A 19,812-nucleotide genomic window follows, 5' to 3' on the forward strand; every position below is an offset into this window, starting at 1 on the left:
AAGATCTTATAAATGTGCTACTGTAGAATATAAATACTGCTGTTTAAGTGTTACTTCAGTAGGTGAGCAAATCCTAACGAGTGGAAAAAAGATAAGAAATATACTATTGCACATGGAGGATACGAGGTTATAGAATTCCTTACAAGAGTGCGAAAAGATAGCCCTGCCTGCAGAATTTTTCAGACAATACAACTTTAATAATGTTGATTTTTGGTGAGAATGACATGACCAATGTAAACGCAACTCCTGCAACAACAAACCATCAAATCCTTATGGAACAAACAAATATTATGGTGATTATAGGTACTTTCAAATCCTGATTGAATAATATATGCATAACAACTAGCGGCATACGTGTAGATTTCGATAATTAGAAGGCATATTCAAACCAGATGTCAGATATGTATATTCTTTTGAATGTGAGAAACCTTTGAATATTGCTTCTTGTAACAGATTTACTAATATATATTTATTGTAATACCGATGTTTATTTTAGTTACATATATATTTAGAAATACATGAAAATTATATGTGTTGCGAAATTTCCGTTTATTTTCTAAATTTGTAGAAAATTCTCGAGTATAAGAATCGACAATGTGCTATTTGTGTTAACTATTGTTGCAAACTGAACTTTCTTTGAGAATCTCGTTTAAAGTTTAGACATCGACTCGCCAAGAGACAGTTTTGCTACTGAGACTATTAAAACAAGTTAACACTGATGGTGACTACGAGGGTTACTTAAACAACGTAATATTGGTTGGCTACATTATTATATTATTGGCTACATAGGCTACTAAAACAACTGAACATTGATGGCGACTACAAGGGCTACTGAGACTGCTAATAGAAACTTACACTGATGATGACTACGATGGTTGCTTAGGCTATTAAAACAACCCTAACACTGATGGCAACTACGAGGGCTACTGATGGCTACAAAGAACTTCAGCTGTAAACGACATATGGATTATAGTACCAGCCGTTACAAATATTCAGATTCACCAAAGTTAACATTCTTTCAATACACGGAGAAACTTTTGTAATTTTGTAATTGTATTCAGAATAGCATAGATGTTTACAGAAACCACATACAATTTAGATAACAATTGATACAAATAATACATAAAGACCACTATGACTACAAAAAACGTTTCAGTAACCACGGTGAATGTATTAACATGTTTTTTGCTTAATTTCTAAAAACCTTGACTGTGTATGTGTATGCACACGCCCAAAAGTAAAGATAACACTTAAACTCTGGCACCATAAGAGAAGGAAGGCTACTTGAAGTAAAGAAATCATACAAGCTTATCGTTACACATGTAGACTTCAAAGATTACAACAAAACTTGATGATGAAAACTGGATCAGTAGGACTTTACAGTACAATTAATCCCTGATATTGAGCATGGATACTTCTGCCAGTCCTCACAATATGTGGTGTAACAAAACTCAATTGGTTACAAAATAACATTAATTCTGATCGGAGACTGACTTCTGTGACTGTCAGACCATAGAAGGGTAAAACTACAGTGTTGACAATACTTTTTACATTTCAACCACTTACACGAGTATTTTCTTGACTACATAAATCATTAAACCCTGAAAATGTATATGAAAACAAGGATGTATTCACTCAGAATCTAATAACTTTAAAAAATCTTCAAACGCTGCTAACGTATTGGATACTGTATGACTTCATAAAGCCTTTAGGCACTATATTAGATATTGATATCTGTGATGAAGAGTAACCATGGAACATCAATAGTGCCCCATTGATAATCGAATCTCAAATTCATTCTCAGAAACAAGTATCTCTAGTAAGCCCTCAAACCTTAATATTGCCCACAGAGACTTCTGGAAAAAATATATATACAACTCTCAAATATTAAGAGTGCATATGGAAATTATTTTGTCTAAATAAAAACCTGCAGACACTGATGATTAAGAAAGAGATAGTTTGTGATACCACAACTCCATAAAACTTTCAAATGGTAATGACATTTAAGGACAAATCTTCTGACTACAAGTACTATTCAGAATCTAGCAAAATTCAAATCCTAACCGTGTTTATGGAGATTCTTATACTACAGAAACTTTTTAACTGTGACTGTGTGGAAAAAAGACTACAGAAAATTTATTTATACTGATGATGTATTTTAATACTCCACTGGCTAAACATGGGATATTTCTAATATTATTCAAAATATTTGGTACAATCATACAGTAAGACTCCTTTAGAATCATAATGACTTACACTGGTATTTTTATTTCAAAATACACCAGTAACAACAATAACCTTTCAAACCCTTACAGTATACATACTTTTTTAGATGTAGATAATTAAATACTTGAAACTTTCAAAAGCTAAAGGTTCGAGCCGCGATATGTCGTTCAGCATGATTCACACTTTCATCTGTGGAGGCGTAGTAAACGTCGAAGTTAATCAAGATTATCCGTTTAGAAGTGGCAGTATTGGCAGCGGATGCTGTTGACTGGTTGACCTATCCTCTGGTTAGCTCTAGGTTAGGGATGGCTATGTCTGAATCTTGGGGATCTATGTGATCGTTTAGCTCACAATCATATAAAGTACAGTTTGGTTTGAGCCCTCATACCAAATGTTTCGTTAAAAAATCCCTGGAATATAGCGCAGATGTCTATAGATGTATTTTTGAGGTGCTACGCATATGTTCGTCAGGACTTCAAGCATAATTATATCATTTATACCATCATAATGAAAATATATTGCATCCAAAGGTTTCACCTTAAATTTGCATTTACTATAATACCAGCGTAAAAATGTACAATTATTGGTAAGCTTTCATCTTCAACTCTACCATAATATTAACATAAAAATGTACAACTATTGGTAAGCTTTCATCTTCAACTCTACCATAATATTAACATAAAAATGTACAACTATTGGTAAGCTTTCATCTTCAACTCTACCATAATATTAACATAAAAATGTACTACTATTATAGTGCTTTATCTTAAACTTATTTTCACTTAATATTAACATAGATACCGCTTCCAGAACTTCTTTTACAAACGTCATGGCTAAGTGGTTAAGATGCTTAAGTCGTAATCTGAGGGTCGCGGGTTCGAATCCCCGTCGCATCAAACATGCTCGCCCTTTCAGCCGTGGTGGGTTATAATGTGACAGTCCATCCCAATTTTCATTTGTAAAAGAGTAACTCAAGAGTTGGTGGTGATCATTAGTTGCCTTTCCTCTAATCTTACACTGCTAAATTATGGACGGCTAGCGCAGATAACCCTCGTGTAAGTTTGAGCAAAATTCAAAACAAATAAATCTTTTAAAAATTCTCATAATCTAAACATAAAATTGTAATGCAGTTTTCGGGGCTTCTTCTTAGACTTATATTCCTCTTAGGTCAGTATCTATAATAAAGCTGAATTCTCTTCCCAGGGTTTCATAGTATTGATTCAAGTGTTCTGCAGTCTTAAGTGTTTCATTTAAACTTACTGTATTTCTCATAACGTCAGCGAAATAAAAGGTTGAATTCATGAGTGTTTCGTACTAACTTAATAATGTTTTCCATAATAAGAGTTTAAAACTGTCTTATAAATCCTGGAATGTCACAGCTTTTAGGCACAAACACATGACAGATGTCTCTAGAGATATAACCTTATTAGAAATATATACAGGAAGCATTAGTTGTAAAAAGTACAGGGTGTTCGGAAAGTCACTGTTCACTTGTATATTTATTAACAGACATGTTTCAATATAGAATACAGGAGGTAAATATGAATGACAATTATAAACAATGTTGAAAGTGGCCTCCGTTGGCATCAATACAGGCCTGGATCCTTCTTATTTTGTTTCTAAACACCGCTATCAGTTGCTGGCTTGAAACAGACTGAATAAAATATGATTGCAAAACTGTACAGTGACTTTCCGAACACCCTGTATAAAAAGTCGTAAGAAAACAAATAAAAATTACAAAAGCTTAACTATACGGTTACTTAAAGTATAAGTAAACCTCACCTACCGAACTTTGATTGGTTTCCACATAATAGTATCTGTATTCTCCCGTTTTGTTGAGAAACCAATGTGCAGCCCATGGATGTTGATCACTGGTCATTGTGGGATTTATGTCTAGCATAATATACAGACCTCGCGAGTGAATCTCTTTTACTAGTTCTAAGAAGTCTTTCATTTGGCCTAAGTGTGGATCAACGTTTAAGAAATCGATGACATGGCTATATTCCAGTGGATAATCCAATGCACTGAAGATAGAACTGAGTCTGACGGAAGCTACTTTAAGACTTTCTATGTAGTCTAATCTTTGAAGAAGGCCGTTGAAATCTCCAAATCCGTCATTATTAGAGTCTTGAAAAGAGGCAGGGAATATTTCATAGGATACGGAGCCCTGCCACCAAGCTCGTGATGGATCACAGGTGGACGTCTTTCCCGTTACCAGCAGTCCTACAATCACACACAACATGGCTACCATGGACGATACAACCACCACAAGACAACCTAAACGGATCGCTGGCCAGTTCCAGTGAAGAAAAAAGACATCTGGTGGACAGGCAATGAGACCTGGATGCCGATTTCGTAAGAGGTATTTGGAACTGGGCTGACTGGACAGACTTTGTTGGCCATTTGGGTCATGAATCGTATATAATCTTGAGCCTTCTGCTTCCAGAAGGTGAGTCGATGATCCAGGTTCAGTGTGTGGATCACCTTCAGTAATATGATGCCTTGAGGTGTTGGGATTATTCGCAGCAAGAGTAGACCGAACGATGTTCGGGTTAGGAAGGTACAACTCAGCACAGTCGGCAGGAAAAGGTTCAAGGTCCGAGAGGTCTGTCAAGCTTGTTGCTGCAGTACCACTGTCTTCAACTTTCAGAAAACCTGGAGAAGGACGACCCGAAGTGCGACGGATATCGGATGGAGGAAATTCAACTAAAATCTCCGGGCGTTCTTGTGTGTCTGAAGGCGGAACCAGGGTTGGCCAATCCGGAGAAGGCAGATCAGCGTTAAAGCCCTTGAGATTTTTATGAAATTCTTTCTCGTCGGATTCCATCTGATACGATATAAAAAAACACAATAAAAAGCGTTTACTTTCGGAAGCAAGAAAGAGTAGGCACTAAACTGTTCTTTTTCACAGCAAAAAAAATAAAATAAAGTCGTGGTAAATACATTACACTTCATTTCCGTTATAGAAACATCAAATCTTCATTACGCACTAAAAGTCAAAGTTTTAGTTTCTTTTTTTAACGATTTCCTGGCTGAAACACTTTTGCTACAAATAAAATGTCGTTTAACTTTCGTGTTGATACAGAAAGCAAAATCGATTTGTAACATTTTACTTTATTTGGTTTCGAAAAGTTGTTTAATCTCAAAGTATCGAAGTACTATAGAGGCTTCAATAGGTGGCGTGAATTACGAACAGCAACGTGAGTATCGTCATTAAAATGAGTCGACAAAATTAATGTCAAACAGAATTCAAAACAGCACTTAATATAATGGATGCCTTGTTCACTAAGAATAAACGATGAAGTAAAGTTAAGAACAAGAAATTAAACACAATTATTACATCAGAAACAGAACATCAAATTATCAAATAATATTCATTGTTATCGTGGAATAAAGTTTTCTATAACATTTTTGGTTTCAAGCTATAACAATAATTCACATTTTCCTTCAAGTTAAGGCTTTTAGCTCAGACATGAGCTGTATTTATTGAACATAATTTCTTGTTTGAGTCGTTTATATTTTAAATTATTAACATAGCTCAGCATTTCCAATTCGGTTATTTTATGTAGAAATGGATGTAAGAACAATATACTGCTTATGAGTTTCTACACTACCTAAACAACAAAAAAAAAAAAGGAATGACGTATATATATATGTATATAACTAATCACAACTATATAAATAGGAATTCTTGTGTGATACTAATAAACGATATAATCATTTCACGTCAAAAGATTCGAACTGTTGACATCATGCACAGTTTGTTCATGTGAGTACACGATATTCCTGATAAAAAGAAAAAAAACCCACTGACAAATTATTTGTTGTCAAACATCAACAAAAGATCCGTAGAACACGCGCCATTATTTATCCACCAATCTAATTTTGTGTTACATCAGCTCAAGACACGTTTTCTCACATATAATCAGCAGTGAGTTGCCAGGACCGTCGTTGCTTCCCAACAAATCATATTTAAGGTGACGTGCCACTATAACTATGAGATACTTCTTTTATTTTTGTAGTTTATTTTTATTACAGATAAAATAAATATACACTTTAATTTCGGGTAGTTTCATTGTATTAAAATCTTACAAAGATTAAAGGTTTGTTTGTTTGTTTTTGAATTTCGCAGAAAGCTACTTGAGAGCTAACTGTGTTAGCCGTCCCTAATTTAGCAGTGTAAGGCTAGAGGGAAGGCAGCTAGTCACCACACCCATCGCCAACTCTTGGGATACTCTTTTACCAACGAATAGTGGGATTGACCGTTACATTATAACGCCCCCACGGCTGAATGGGCGAGCATGTTTGGCGCGACGGGGATAAAGAATAAACGAAAAGAAGAATGGTTATTTTATGTTTTACTAGGTTTATTAATTTTTCAATATGGTATAAATATTTCAATTCAGTTCCTTTGGGATCAATTTGTTCTTTTTTGTTGTTGTTCTTTGGTTTCATATATAATAAAAGAAGACAAGTAATGGTTTAATTTGTTGTTGTTTTTTTAATTTTCTATGATGAAAATTATGGAATTATAATTTTTATTATTGCAGCTTGTTTGGGTGTCTCAATACTGTGTAAGGAGTTGATAGAAAAAATATCTTAGTTTAAGTTCTTTGGGTTTCTTTATCGCAAGGATTGAAAAAGCAAAGTTTAGTTTAATTTGTTGAGGGAAATTAATTTTCTAACCAAGAAAAACTAGAGGTAGTGTTGGTTGATAGAAATATTCGGCAGGTATCTTACCGTTGAAAGAAATACTCTGTCTGGAGCTGGATCAGACGTCGTTTTTGATGAAGATAAATCGAAGTGGACAAAAATGTCGTCTAATCTTGAGAGCACCAAAGAAATCTTTCATTTCAACAATTCTCAATAGATGGGATGTTGAGTTTTAAAATTACATTCTATTATTAGTTTCTTTTACAAAATTAATTTAGTTGATTTTGATTTATTAATTTCGTACCAAGGGAAATATGGAAACAGTTTTTGCAATAATTTACTGTTTTTTTTAATATTTGCCAATGTTTTTTACGGAGTTTTACGTTTACTTTATACCAAGCAAAGGCACGTAGAGCATGATGAGATATAAAGACATAAATAAATGGTTAAAGTTTTTGTAAGAGAAAAAGAACTAAGTGGTCTAAAATGTTTAAAATATCTGTAAAAGAGAAAAAAACTAAATGATCCACAAATGGTTAGGATCTTCGTAAGAGAAAAAGAACTAGATGTTCCAGAAATGATTCAAATGTCTGTAAGAGAAAAAGAACGGACCAAGAAATGGTTAAAATATTTGTAAGACAAAAGGATGTGAGTGGTTAATACTTCAATCAAAAGACCTACATGGAACATAGGTTTGCTATATTCTATCACAAAAAAGACAGAAATTAATGCTTTACTTTGGATTAATAATTTCCTTTGTGATTTTCACTGTAGTTTACTTGGGGTTTATTAATATGAACTACAGAAAAAAGTAATGTTTGCACCAGGGGACACTTCGGAGTTGAGAATCCGGTTCTCAGTTTATTGTTCTAAATTTTATGCAAAGCTACACGAGGGCTATCTACGCTAGCCGTCCCTAATTTATCAGTGTAAGACTAGAGGGAAGGCAACTAGTTATCATTACCCACCGCGAAATCTTGGGCTACTCTTTTACCAACGAATAATGGGATTGACCATCACATAATAACGCCCTCATGGTTGAAAAGCGAGCATGTTTGATATGGATTCGAGCCCGCAACCCTCACATTATGAGTCGAGCGCCCTAATCAGTTGGCCATGCCGGGGGCCGGGGTTCAGTCCACTGGATAATATAAAATATTCCTCATATCACAAACTAGGATCATGGGTGATCGGGCATTGTCAACTTGCTGTCTTCCCTCTAATCAGTTAGTTTAATTAGAAATATATATACTTCTATTAAGAAAACATAAAGATAGAAACAGTATTACAATATTTATCTTCGGTTTACACGTTTAATTTCCTATTACAAAAATCACAAATGTATAATTAAAGCGATTTTCCTAGTATTGATATCCGTAAACTCTAGTTTCTTTGGACTTGTTAAATTTTATCACATAAAAGACAGGAGAAATATTGCAAACTTTTGCTAGGTTTGTGTCCTTGGAAAAGTAATTTCAGTGAAGTTTGATCGCTACTAAATTCAGAAAAAAACCTAACAACAAACAAACATTTTTTTTTGGTTTGTGCTCATATTAACTCATAAATTATACATAAATCATTATATCAAGTGGTATGTATTTTAGCACGTATACAAGACGTCATAGTACAATGTACACAAATTTTCCAGATACTATGAAAACACGTAGGAGGTAAAAAAATACTATTCAATAAACTCGATAACCCGAACTTTTTCAGTAGGTTGCCTTTTCTCTCTAATAGCGAATTGGCAACATAAACCAACCAGTAGTCAAACTTTAGGCATATTTTACTAATAACCGTACTTTAAAATATTCTTGTCGAGGTGAATGTTAATGTTCAAAAACAAACTTACAATGGGCTTCGGCCTGTGACGTCAAGCATTTCATTCATTATGTGTTTAAATAAAGACATTCTAGAAAGAAGTTCAGGGGTTCCATACTTCCTTGCTATATGTTTTTACTTACCAAGAGAAGGAAATACCAGTTTCATAATGACTTTCATAGTACTCATAACTGAACACAGATCAATAACAAGTGACGTCATCAAAAATAAATCTATTTAACGACGTGTATAAAAAAAACAGAATTACATTCAGAAGATGTAAGCTAAATTATATTTTCTAGTTCTCGAAACTTCTGTTGTATGTAGTTGACACTGTTACAGAACATAAAGAAAGAGCTCCTATTGATGTAGAGTGGAAAATTTTGGAGTTTGTTTGTTTTATAGCAAAGCCACTTTGGGCTATCTGCTGTGTCAGACTCCGGAATTTAGTGTTGAAAGTCCTTAGGCTTACTGCTATCCCACCTGGGAACATTTTGGTGTTGGCGACCTGGCCGTCAATCCATGCGATAACATAAAATATTCCCTGTACTTTAAGCTTAGATGGTGGGTGACAAGGCACTGTCAACTTGTCGTCTTCTCTCTAATCAGCATTTCAAAATTATGTACATCATAAAAGAGCCACGCTTTGCCATAAATACAATATTGTACAAAAGTGTTAGGGCAAAAATATTTTGTAGGGCTAATTTCTCCATGCCAATACAGAACGTACAATATCAACACTATGGTAATACTTCACTGATCCCTGTTGACGACTGAATGAACCAGGATAAAAATGCTTATCATTCTTCAGGATTCCCATGTACTTTTACCAGGGACATGATGTAATGGTTCTGTTTGAATGAATATACTGGGCAAACTTAGGATCTGAAATAACTGTCTCGGTACTCTATGCAGTGTCTTAACTACACAGAAAGAAGCTAGTAGGTACCTGTATATGCTATAAGAAATCAATTTAACAGTACTCCACAAATACACCTTAATAAAAACATATTTAACACTGTATATTAAGTTCTGTTTTAAAGTCACAGTCCTAAAAGGATAGAGAATTTCAGTAGAGCTATACGTGATGCTAGTTGGACTCTCCGATAAACTGCTAGACTTGAAATGCTTCACAAACACTGTCAAGTACATTCTAGATCGTGAGGCTGAAACAGATAAAGTTGAAACTCAATGATACTGATGTTAAGTGTCTTCGTTCATGCAACCTTCAAAACAGAAGGAATATTGCCACTTATCTCAAGCATGAGATAAATGACCAAGTACCAAATGACATCAGATCTACAGTATTAAGAAGACTCAACCAGAATGGAATATTTGGTTGGGTGCCAGTTAAAAATTTCACTTCAACCTCCAAATGTTGTCAAAAAAACTGACTAAAATGTACAAAAATTGGACAGTTGATGACTGGAAAAGGGTGTTATGGAAGGAAGAATCTAAGTTTGAAATATCGGGTTCAAAACGTAGGTTGTACGTCTGACGGAAGAAAGGTGAAAAATACTTTCCTTAATACTTAGTACTTGTCATGAATCATGTGGGAAGCAGTGTGGATGTTTTTCTACTTAGTTGACATGAATATTTACAAAATAGATGGAATAATGGACCAGTGCAAGTACCCCCAGATATTGATCCGTCACGGTATACCCAATGGTTTGTGTATTATTGGTAAAGGATTCTATTACCAAGAATATGATGACCCCAGACTCTCATCTGACTCTTGCAAAAATTACTTAGCTAAGAAAGAAGCCGCTGGAGTCATTCAAATGATGCAATGTCAGCCCAATTGAGTATTTATGGGATTTGATAGATCAAAAACTTGACACATCAAAGGTTATTTACGCCCCTCCCCCCGGTAGTACAGCGGTAAGTCTACGGACTTACAACGCTAAAATCAGGGTTCGATTCCCCTCGGTGGGCTCAGCAGATAGCCCGATGTGGCTTTGCTATAAAAAAACACATATTCACACTTAATGGTTATTTCTGAAGAAACTTTATGGGAGTGTATTAGAGACATTTAGAGTAAAATTTCAAAGAAAGCTTTGTTTAAATATGTTACAACTATAACCAAAAGACTGACTACATTTATTAAATCAAAATGGTGACAAAAGTATTAGTTATTTGTTGAGCTGAATCACAAGTTTCTCTTGTACTAAATGTGAAGATTAATAAACTGTTGATGTTTCATCTGTAATTTGTCTTCTATTGTTCTTTAAAAGTAGCCTGAAATCTTATTTCTGACTTTTGCACAGTGCTGTACAATATACGAGTTTGTGTGTTTTAATATAGCACATAGTGTTATTTGATGTGTCCACTGAGGAAAATTGAACTGTTGATTGTAGCGTTGTAAATCCGGGGACTTCTCGCTGTTCCAGCGATGAATACAAAACACAAATAGAAATATTGCCAACGGAGAAACAAATATATTCATGTTTTGTTTTATCAGTGAATGTTAAAATATAAGTTTGATCTAAATAGTGTCTGTTTACCAAGTTCGCTCATTTAACTAGTAAAACAACTATTTAAGTATTCTAAGCTAAATTTTATGCTTTGATTGAACATAGAACATTAAAAGAACGTTTTTGCTAATTTTCAGACTGGTTGCTCAGCGATATGTTTGTCTGCTTATAACAACCAAACTCTGAGTACGAATTCTGAGCTGGACCCAGAACAGACAACCTAATGTAAAGTTGTAGGTTAAACAAAAATCAAATGAAATTTCAAGATGATAAAAAATTTATATGATTTATAAAAAGGTTTATTAAATCAAAATACGTTATTAAAACGTTTTTTTTAAAGCAGATACTTATAAAGGTAAAGTTATTAAAACAGAGAGTAGATATTTTATTCGGTGATTAGAAGTTGAAATAAATGTGTTTACTTTAATATTGAATGGATATCAAAACATAAATTTTGCTTAAAATAATGTTAAAAAGGAAGTAGTGTTAACATGGGATTTCTTGCAAGAGGAGACCCAATTAGCACACATAACAAATATAAGGACAACCAATCCGAAACAAATATTTATTTATGACTAAGCGACAGATTGCTAGTAACTCTGAATGTATGACACATTTACGGACAGGTTGGTTGTAAGTAGCACATAGGTGCATCTAAAGATGAGCTGCTTTAACGTAGAATATATAACGTATATAACAACAAATTTATCATAAGAGGCACAGTGCATCCTAGATGAGACAAGCACGTTTGTGAAGTAATACTCGTAACGAGCATGCATATCACATCTCAGAACAGCAATCTGTTAGTAGAAAGTAATGTATTATATATAAAAACAGCCTACATGTATCAAACACGTATATCATACCTAACAACAGCAGTATGTTTGTAATTTACTAGTGTATTATTCATAAAAATAGCTTACTTAAAACCACTTTTAAAATGTCTGAATACCAATAATGACTGACTGAGTAAAACTAAGGTTTATAAAACGGACCTAAATTGCTATATATGTGTTTATGGAGTGAATCAGTATTCAATGAATTTTTATTTAACTATGTTTATAAGCAACTTTTCCGGACACGCGTACAGAAAAACTGACGAAACATATCGCTCTAATTCTTCCACAGAACTCTTCTGTTTGGGATTTCAATGATTCTTTTCTTGTACCGAAAATGATACTAGTACATATCTATATCTATATATATATAAAACAGACGATGAGCTACTTTGGGCATATAATTAGATTTGAGGGTAGGTTGGAAGTGTTCCTGATGAGTAATAAAATTGAAATGGGTAGACGCGCTCTTTACGCTTGGTATTGTCGGCACAAAAAATATAGCTAATGAAAATAAAACAGGCAAGTAACTCAGTTTTGTGACTTGACTTCCTTCTACCAGTACATTCTAGAGCACCAATATTTTCAATATTATTACAGCTAACTAAAATTACTCATATATCAATCTTACTTGTCTTTATAAAAATTAAAATATTTCAATATATCACGTCTAAGTTTGTTTGGAATTAAGTACAAAGTTACACAATGAGATATCTGTAGTCTACCCACTACGGGTATCGAAACTCAGTTTTTAGCCGTGGGAGTATGCAGACTTCCCACTGTGCCACTAGGGAGGGGGTATCACATCTAACATCAGCACATACAGCATGTCCAGGAAAACCTGATTTCTAACTAGTGTGGAGAATTATAGTGGCATTACTTGGTTCTCAGAAATACCATAAATTATTCTTTTATCTATCCATACTGAGTTTTGTATCTTGTGTTTTTCTTCCAATTATGTAATTTCGCTGTATATGCAGATATGATATAATAAAAATGAAAAGCAGTACTTTTCTAGGATATTCTTAACTTTATTTGGTTATTAAATGTTTATGTTAGCTAAAAATTTGAAAAATAATCGTTATATTTTTCTGTCCATCGTGTATAAGTACAGTACATTTCTTATCGATGCTTGTTAAAATATTCAGTGAACACGAGTGATTGATGACGTAAAAATGAGACCAAGTACGTCATGGTAATAATATTCCTATTTTGAGAGTTTTTTTTTTTTAAGTTGTAATATGTTTAACTTCAGGGACTTCTAAAAATTCGATGAAAAATATGTACTGCGGGCTAAGGAATTCTTGCGAAATACAAAACGAACTTTCAATAAAAGAGAATTTTATAGTAGAGAATGAAAAATACGTCCGACCGAGCATCACTCTAAATAAGGTGTTCAAAGAAAAACAATAATTGCTCGACTAACAGTACTGTACAAAAGTGTTAGGACAAGAGAACATTTTGTCATTCTTTCCGTTCTGCGGCGATGTTTCTTCCATGCCATTAGAGAATGTAAATTTCAACACTATGATAATTCTCACTGATCCATGTTAACAACTGAATGAGTCTGCGTGAGAATACTTATCATTCTTTAGAATTTTCATATACTTGTACCAAGGGTATGTCATAAGGATTCTGTTTGAATGAACATACCGATCAAACTTAGGGTCTGAAATAACTGTCACGGTACCCTATTCAGTGTCTTAAGCATGATATAAATAAAAAAACTAGCAAGGAGCTAGCAAATGGTATCGGTATATGTTAGGAGAAACTAATTTAAAAGCATTTCACTTAAAAAATAAACCTTGATAAAAACAGTGTTTAACAATATATACGTCTCAAACTTTGTTGTCGTGCCACGGCACCTAAAAGCGCATAGAACTGTCAGTAGAGCAGAGAGTTCGCATAAAAGCTTTACGTCATTCTGGTTGGACACTCCAGACTTAAAATGCTGTACAAACACTGTCAAGTACATCCTAGATCGTGAGATTGAAACAGGGAAATTTGAAAATGGGAAAGGAAGAACCAGAACATCTAAACTCAATGATACTGACGTTAAGTATTTTTGTTTATGTAGCATTCAGGACAGAAGGAAGATCTCAAGCATGACATAAACAAACACGTATCTACAGTGTATCCAGATCTACAGTATTAGAAGAAGAAACAAAAATGGAATATTTGGTTACGTAGCACTTAACAAACTTTACTTCAAGTTCCAAGTATTGTCAAGAGAGAGAAATTTGCTAAAAAGTGCAAAAACTGGACTGTTTATTGAAGAATGTTACGAATAAAGTCCAAGTTTTAAATATTTAGTTCTAAGTGTAGGTTGTTTGTCCGGCGGAAGAAATGTGAAAGATACTTACCTCAATGCATAGAATCTATCACGAATCATGAGGAAAGCAGTCTGATGGTTTTAGGGAATTTTTCTGTTGAGACAACAATAAATATTTGCAAAAGAGATAGAATAATAAGGCAGCGCAAGTACATCAAATACTAATTCATCACAGCATACCGAGTGGTTTGTGTATTATTGGTAAAGGATTCTACTACCTAGAAAATAAAGACCCCAAATACTCATTCAAACTGTACAAATATTACTTAGCCAAGAAAAAGATGTTAAAGCCATTGAAATGAAACAATGGTCCCCACAGAGCCCCAGTCTCAGCCCAGTTGAGCAGATTTGGGATGAGACAGATCGAAAACTTAACACATCAAAAGCTATTTCTAAAGAAACTTTATGAAAATGTATTAGAGACATTTGGAGTAAAATACCAAAGGAAACTTTGATTAAATATGTTGCAACGATATCTGAAAGACTATTTGCAGTTGTTAAAGTAAAGAGGGAACAGACGAAATATCAACTGCTTGCTGTACGAAATATGTAGATTATACTGCGTAATTTAGAGATAAATAAAAAATATATATATTTTTTATTTCTTCAAATGAAATTAAAATGTCATTATATTTTGAATATTAAATTAAGATGCCAATTAATTTTACGTTTACTGTTCTCTAGACGAAGTGCGTTATAATGTGACGGTCAATCCCACTATTCGTTGGTAAAAGAGTAGCCCAACAGTTGGCGATGGGTGGTGATGACTAGCTGCCTTCCCTCTAGTCTTACACTACTAAATTAGGGACGGCTAGCACAAATAGCCCTCAAGTAGCTTTCTGCGAAATACAAAAACAAACAAACAAACTCTAGACGAAGTACATCAATGTTGTATTTTTCAAGAACGAAGCGTTAGATTAAATTATAGTGCAATACGTATCAGTGGGAGGTTTTAATTAATACCTATTGTACGGTTTACAGGATACACCTCTGTATTATATTTATCAATTTTAAAATACAAACATCTATGACGCATTTCTTATACATCGATACGTTAGGATAATCCTCCGTTTTATGTTTGTCAACACCAGAATATAGACACCCATACTGCACTGCTGGAAATCAAGATATTGGGATAAATTCGTACACTAATCTCATCCAAAACGAAGAAAAAAAACTCTTACAAGTGACTTTCGTTTTTTTTAAGAAAGGATAAGAAAATACCTTCGATACGAAATCCCAAATAATACTATAGTCTTGAAATGAAATGTAAAAAACAAACAAACGCGCTTTCCTGTCACTAGTTTTCTTATCCTGGAATGCGTTAGCTATCACGAGATAAACGTAATTTTTCAGCTCGTAATAGGGTCAAACAGACAATCATCTAACAACAGAATTCTCTTCAGATAAGATGAAGGTGAGTTCAAACAAAACCACCTGCCAACTTGACATCTGGATGAACAAAAAAAAATCCAGGATAGTGTGCATCAATATTTAGTATGTTCAAAGTATTCCACATACATCAAATCATGTCCAGTGTGGTGTTAATCAACATTTAGGAAATCTGAAGTTTTCCAGATACATCAAATAATGTCCAAAGTGTGGTGTTATTCAACAATTATTATATCTGAGTACTACAAACACATAAAAAATGTCCAATGTTGTGTTAATCAATATTTAGTATATTTGAAGTATTCCAAATACATCAAATAATGTCCATTGTAGAGTTAATCAATATTTAGTATAATGAAGTAGTCCAGACACATTAAATAATGTTCATTGTGGTGTTAATCAACAATTAGTATATCTAAAGTACCAGAGAAACATCAGAAAATGTCCATTGTAGTGTCAATCAATATTTATTATATCTGAAATATTCTAGACATATCAAATAATGTTCATTGTAATGTTAATCAATATTTAGTAAATTTGAAGTATTCCAGAGACATCAAATTATGTCTCATTCCAGACTCATAAAATAATGTTCAGTGTAGTGTTAATTAATATTTAGTATATATGTAAAAATGGCTAGTTGGGGATGATAAAATTTTTGATGTAGAGAAGCGAACAACGTTTCGATATTCTTTGGTCATCGTCAGGTTCACAAAGAAAGAAAGAGGTAACTGACCGATAGCTAACCACATTTTTGAAGGGGGTTGTGTAACTGAGTGTAGGAATGTAGAGTGCTTAGATGTTTGATTATATTTATTAATATAGATATAAAGGTGTTCCTTTGTATTGGTTTATTTTGGGATTGTGTTGTTGTATAAGTAAGGCTTCTTTAATTTTGCCTTTGTTTATGTTTGTTTCTTTATTTAGTATTTGAGTGTTTTCTATGGTTATGTTGTGTTTCTTTGATTTGCAGTGTTCGAAAATGTGTGAAGGTGACTTTTTGTGTTCTTTGAATCTGGTTTCCATTTTTCTACTTGTTTCTCCAATATAGAAGTCGTGGCAGTTATCACATTGCATTTTATAAATAATGTTGGTATGGTGTTTGTCAGTGTAGTTTTTACATAGTATAAACCTTAGTTTTGTGCGTGGTTTTTGACTAAATTTGGTATTAACTGAAATGCCATATTTTGTTACTAGTTTTTGCCAAGTGTTGGTTCTTATTTTTCTGCTGATGTCGGGAGTATGTGGTATACAGCAGTATATGGTTTCGTGATTTTTTAAATCGTGGGATATATTTACTTTTGTTAGTTGATTTTGCTTTTTGTCTAGGTGTGTGCGTATAATGTTTTCTACGTTAAATTGTTTGTTTTTTTGTTTGTTTTTGAATTTCGCACAAAGTTACTCGAGGGCTATCTGTGCTAGCCGTCCCTAATTTAGCAGTGTAAGACTAGAGGGAAGGCAGCTAGTCATCACCACCCACCGCCAACTCTTGGGTTACTCTTTTACCAACGAATAGTGGGATTGACCATAACTTTATAACGCCCCCACGGCTAAAAGGGCGAGCATGTTTGGCGCGACGGGAATGCGAACCCGTGACCCTCAGATTACGAATCGCCATCCTTAACACGGTTGGCCATGCCAGGTCAAAACGTTAAACTAAGACTAAGACTACATGTTAGTTTTTATAATAACGGATGCAAATGTTAAATAAATAACAAACTTACAATACACGATCTTCAACCGAATGATGAAAAGTTTGAAGTAAGATCATATGAATTTCTAGTATTAGATAACATCTTTTCTATGAGAGAAAATATCAATATATTTGCATATAAATATTTATACCAAATATTTCAATGAGACGTGAAGTCATCATCAAACTGAATGATCTGTAATATTTATCCTTATCCACCTCAGATGTTCCAGAAGCTCTTATCTAGTATACGAACCGTGAAATTAGTACCGTATAATCGTTGTCTTTAAATGCCTGTTTCTCCTATCGAGCAAGATGTTCAACGGGAAATTAGTTCAGAACAATTCAGCTTGGAAGAGCAAGTTCTTTTGCTTCAATGCTGGCAGGAGGTGACAGACAGCAGAGAACTTAAGGATCTATCCAAAAACTCCTTTTTTTATCAAGTTATCTTTATGTCATTTTTTTCTTGATTTTATGTTTTTTCATTTATATTTTAGTTTCTTATTCTTTTTCAATAAGTTTAGGTTTTGTTATCTCTTCCGGCATTGTTTTCTTTTCTCACTTCCATTGGGTTTTCTTTTAGATATAGTGTGCAATCTGTCACGTAGTTCTTTCGTTTTTACTTTCAAATGTTTAGAACTCAAACTTTCATTCCTTCACTAACTTTTCTTATCTTGTTATTATTTATTTTATTTTTTATCCAGTTATATTTTACATGCCTTTTACCGAATCTGGTTTCATTGTTTGTTGTATTTTTTTTAACTTTCTAGCGCCTTTTCCTTTTTTAATGACATTTATATTTCATTTCTTATTGCTTCTAACATGTATTCTTATACTCCGACCTAGTTTTATATAGGCTATCTTTGCTGTTTCTATGCCATTGACACCGTTATTACTTATCACACAATAATTTAATATTTTTTAACTTAGTTTCCCACCCCAGTGTTTTTTCATCATCATTCATGTGTTCTTCTGCTTTAGTGTTATTATATAGTAAAAATAAAATATGGTTGCAGAAAATAGAATTTTGTTTGAATTTACAAAAAAAGTGAATACATTTCAATACAATAAAATTTTTAATGAACGCTGTGATCGAAACGCTCATTCGAATTTATTAACGAGCGATCGGTCAATGATGACTCCGAGCAATTCATAGTCCTCATCACTTTTGGAAGTTTCTCTCGCTTCCTTCCTTCATAATACTTAATCATTGTTCCATGTCTTCTTTTAATTTATATTTCCAAATTGCTTTTTGAACAATTATATTATTTTCTCTTCAAAGCTTTCTATCCCAAAATCTCACGTTTTAGTCTGTTCAGTGTCCCAGTTTGCTCTAAAAGTTTCTTATCTAAATCACATTCATCTGCAATCTTTCTTGCTTTTTAAATCTTTTTTATACTATTTATTTTTTCCTCTATTTGTCATTTTATTACATTAAATTACCATCTTTTTCCTTTGAATTTCTTTACTACATTATTCTCGTTAGTTCCAATTCCAACATTTGTCAGTGGTCCCATCGCTTTTGTTGTTTATCAGAGAGTTAAATTTCTTTCATTAACTGTGTTATCAGTTAAATGTATATCTTAACTGTTCAGCGTTTGAAATACTTACTTATTTTCCGATTTCTCATTTTTACAGAGGGTTGAGAACATTATATTAAAACGATTTTGAATATGCAAATAAACAAGTCACACGAAAGTCGATACAAAGTCGAAGCGAAGCTGCATCTGACAGGACTATTTCGCATTTTGGCATTGCTTAACTCTTTATTGGTAGCGTAATGCCACTGAAAATTGATGGCTTTTGAGAAGGGTATGTACCAGTTACTTCCAAAGCAAAATATTCATACACGCAGATCATAAAGATGTGTTTAGTTTCGGGATTTAGAATTCACAAAAAGAAGGTATTCATTGTATTTAATGACAATAAAAAACATGGACATATGAATCAATCTAGAAGAAATGGGACCATCCGTAAACAGATTTGCAAAAAGTCGTACCACAACCTTCGTGAGCATGGTGCTGCTTCTTGTAACAGGTGAGAATGCAGACACAAGTAGTCCGCCTGTTCCACGCAACATTAGCAACGGTATAAAAAAGATCTCCGTATGTGGGAGAGGGCAACAGGGTTATAGGGTCACTAAATTAAAGCATCTAGTCATACCTTCCGTTTAACTGTCGCATGCCTCAAGGACCTGAAGTAAGAAATGAGTATTAATACTATTCCATATGAATAAGTAACGGTCAAATCGACGAACTCAACTCTTATTGATCTTTGTGCGATCGGATTATTGAAAATGACGCTGGGAAACCGTCATACTTTTATACGAGATGTATTATGGAAAGATTGATATGCTTTATAACGAAGCCTTATGCGTTGGAAAAT

At 33.6% G+C, this 19,812-nt stretch overlaps 1 pseudogene across 1 annotated transcript in view; it reads right to left on the reverse strand.

The window, feature by feature from the left end:
* Positions 1-19,812, reverse strand: part of LOC143226719 (maltase A2-like) — a 63,367-nt pseudogene that overhangs the window by 29,599 nt on the left and 13,956 nt on the right. The window contains exon 2 of the transcript XR_013014719.1: positions 4,013-5,053. The product of XR_013014719.1 is annotated as a maltase A2-like (transcript). The remainder of the gene's footprint in view (positions 1-4,012; positions 5,054-19,812) is intronic.

Source organism: Tachypleus tridentatus, chromosome 1 (genome assembly GCF_004210375.1).
Source record: "Tachypleus tridentatus isolate NWPU-2018 chromosome 1, ASM421037v1, whole genome shotgun sequence".
NCBI classification, from domain to species: Eukaryota; Metazoa; Arthropoda; class Merostomata; order Xiphosura; family Limulidae; genus Tachypleus; species Tachypleus tridentatus.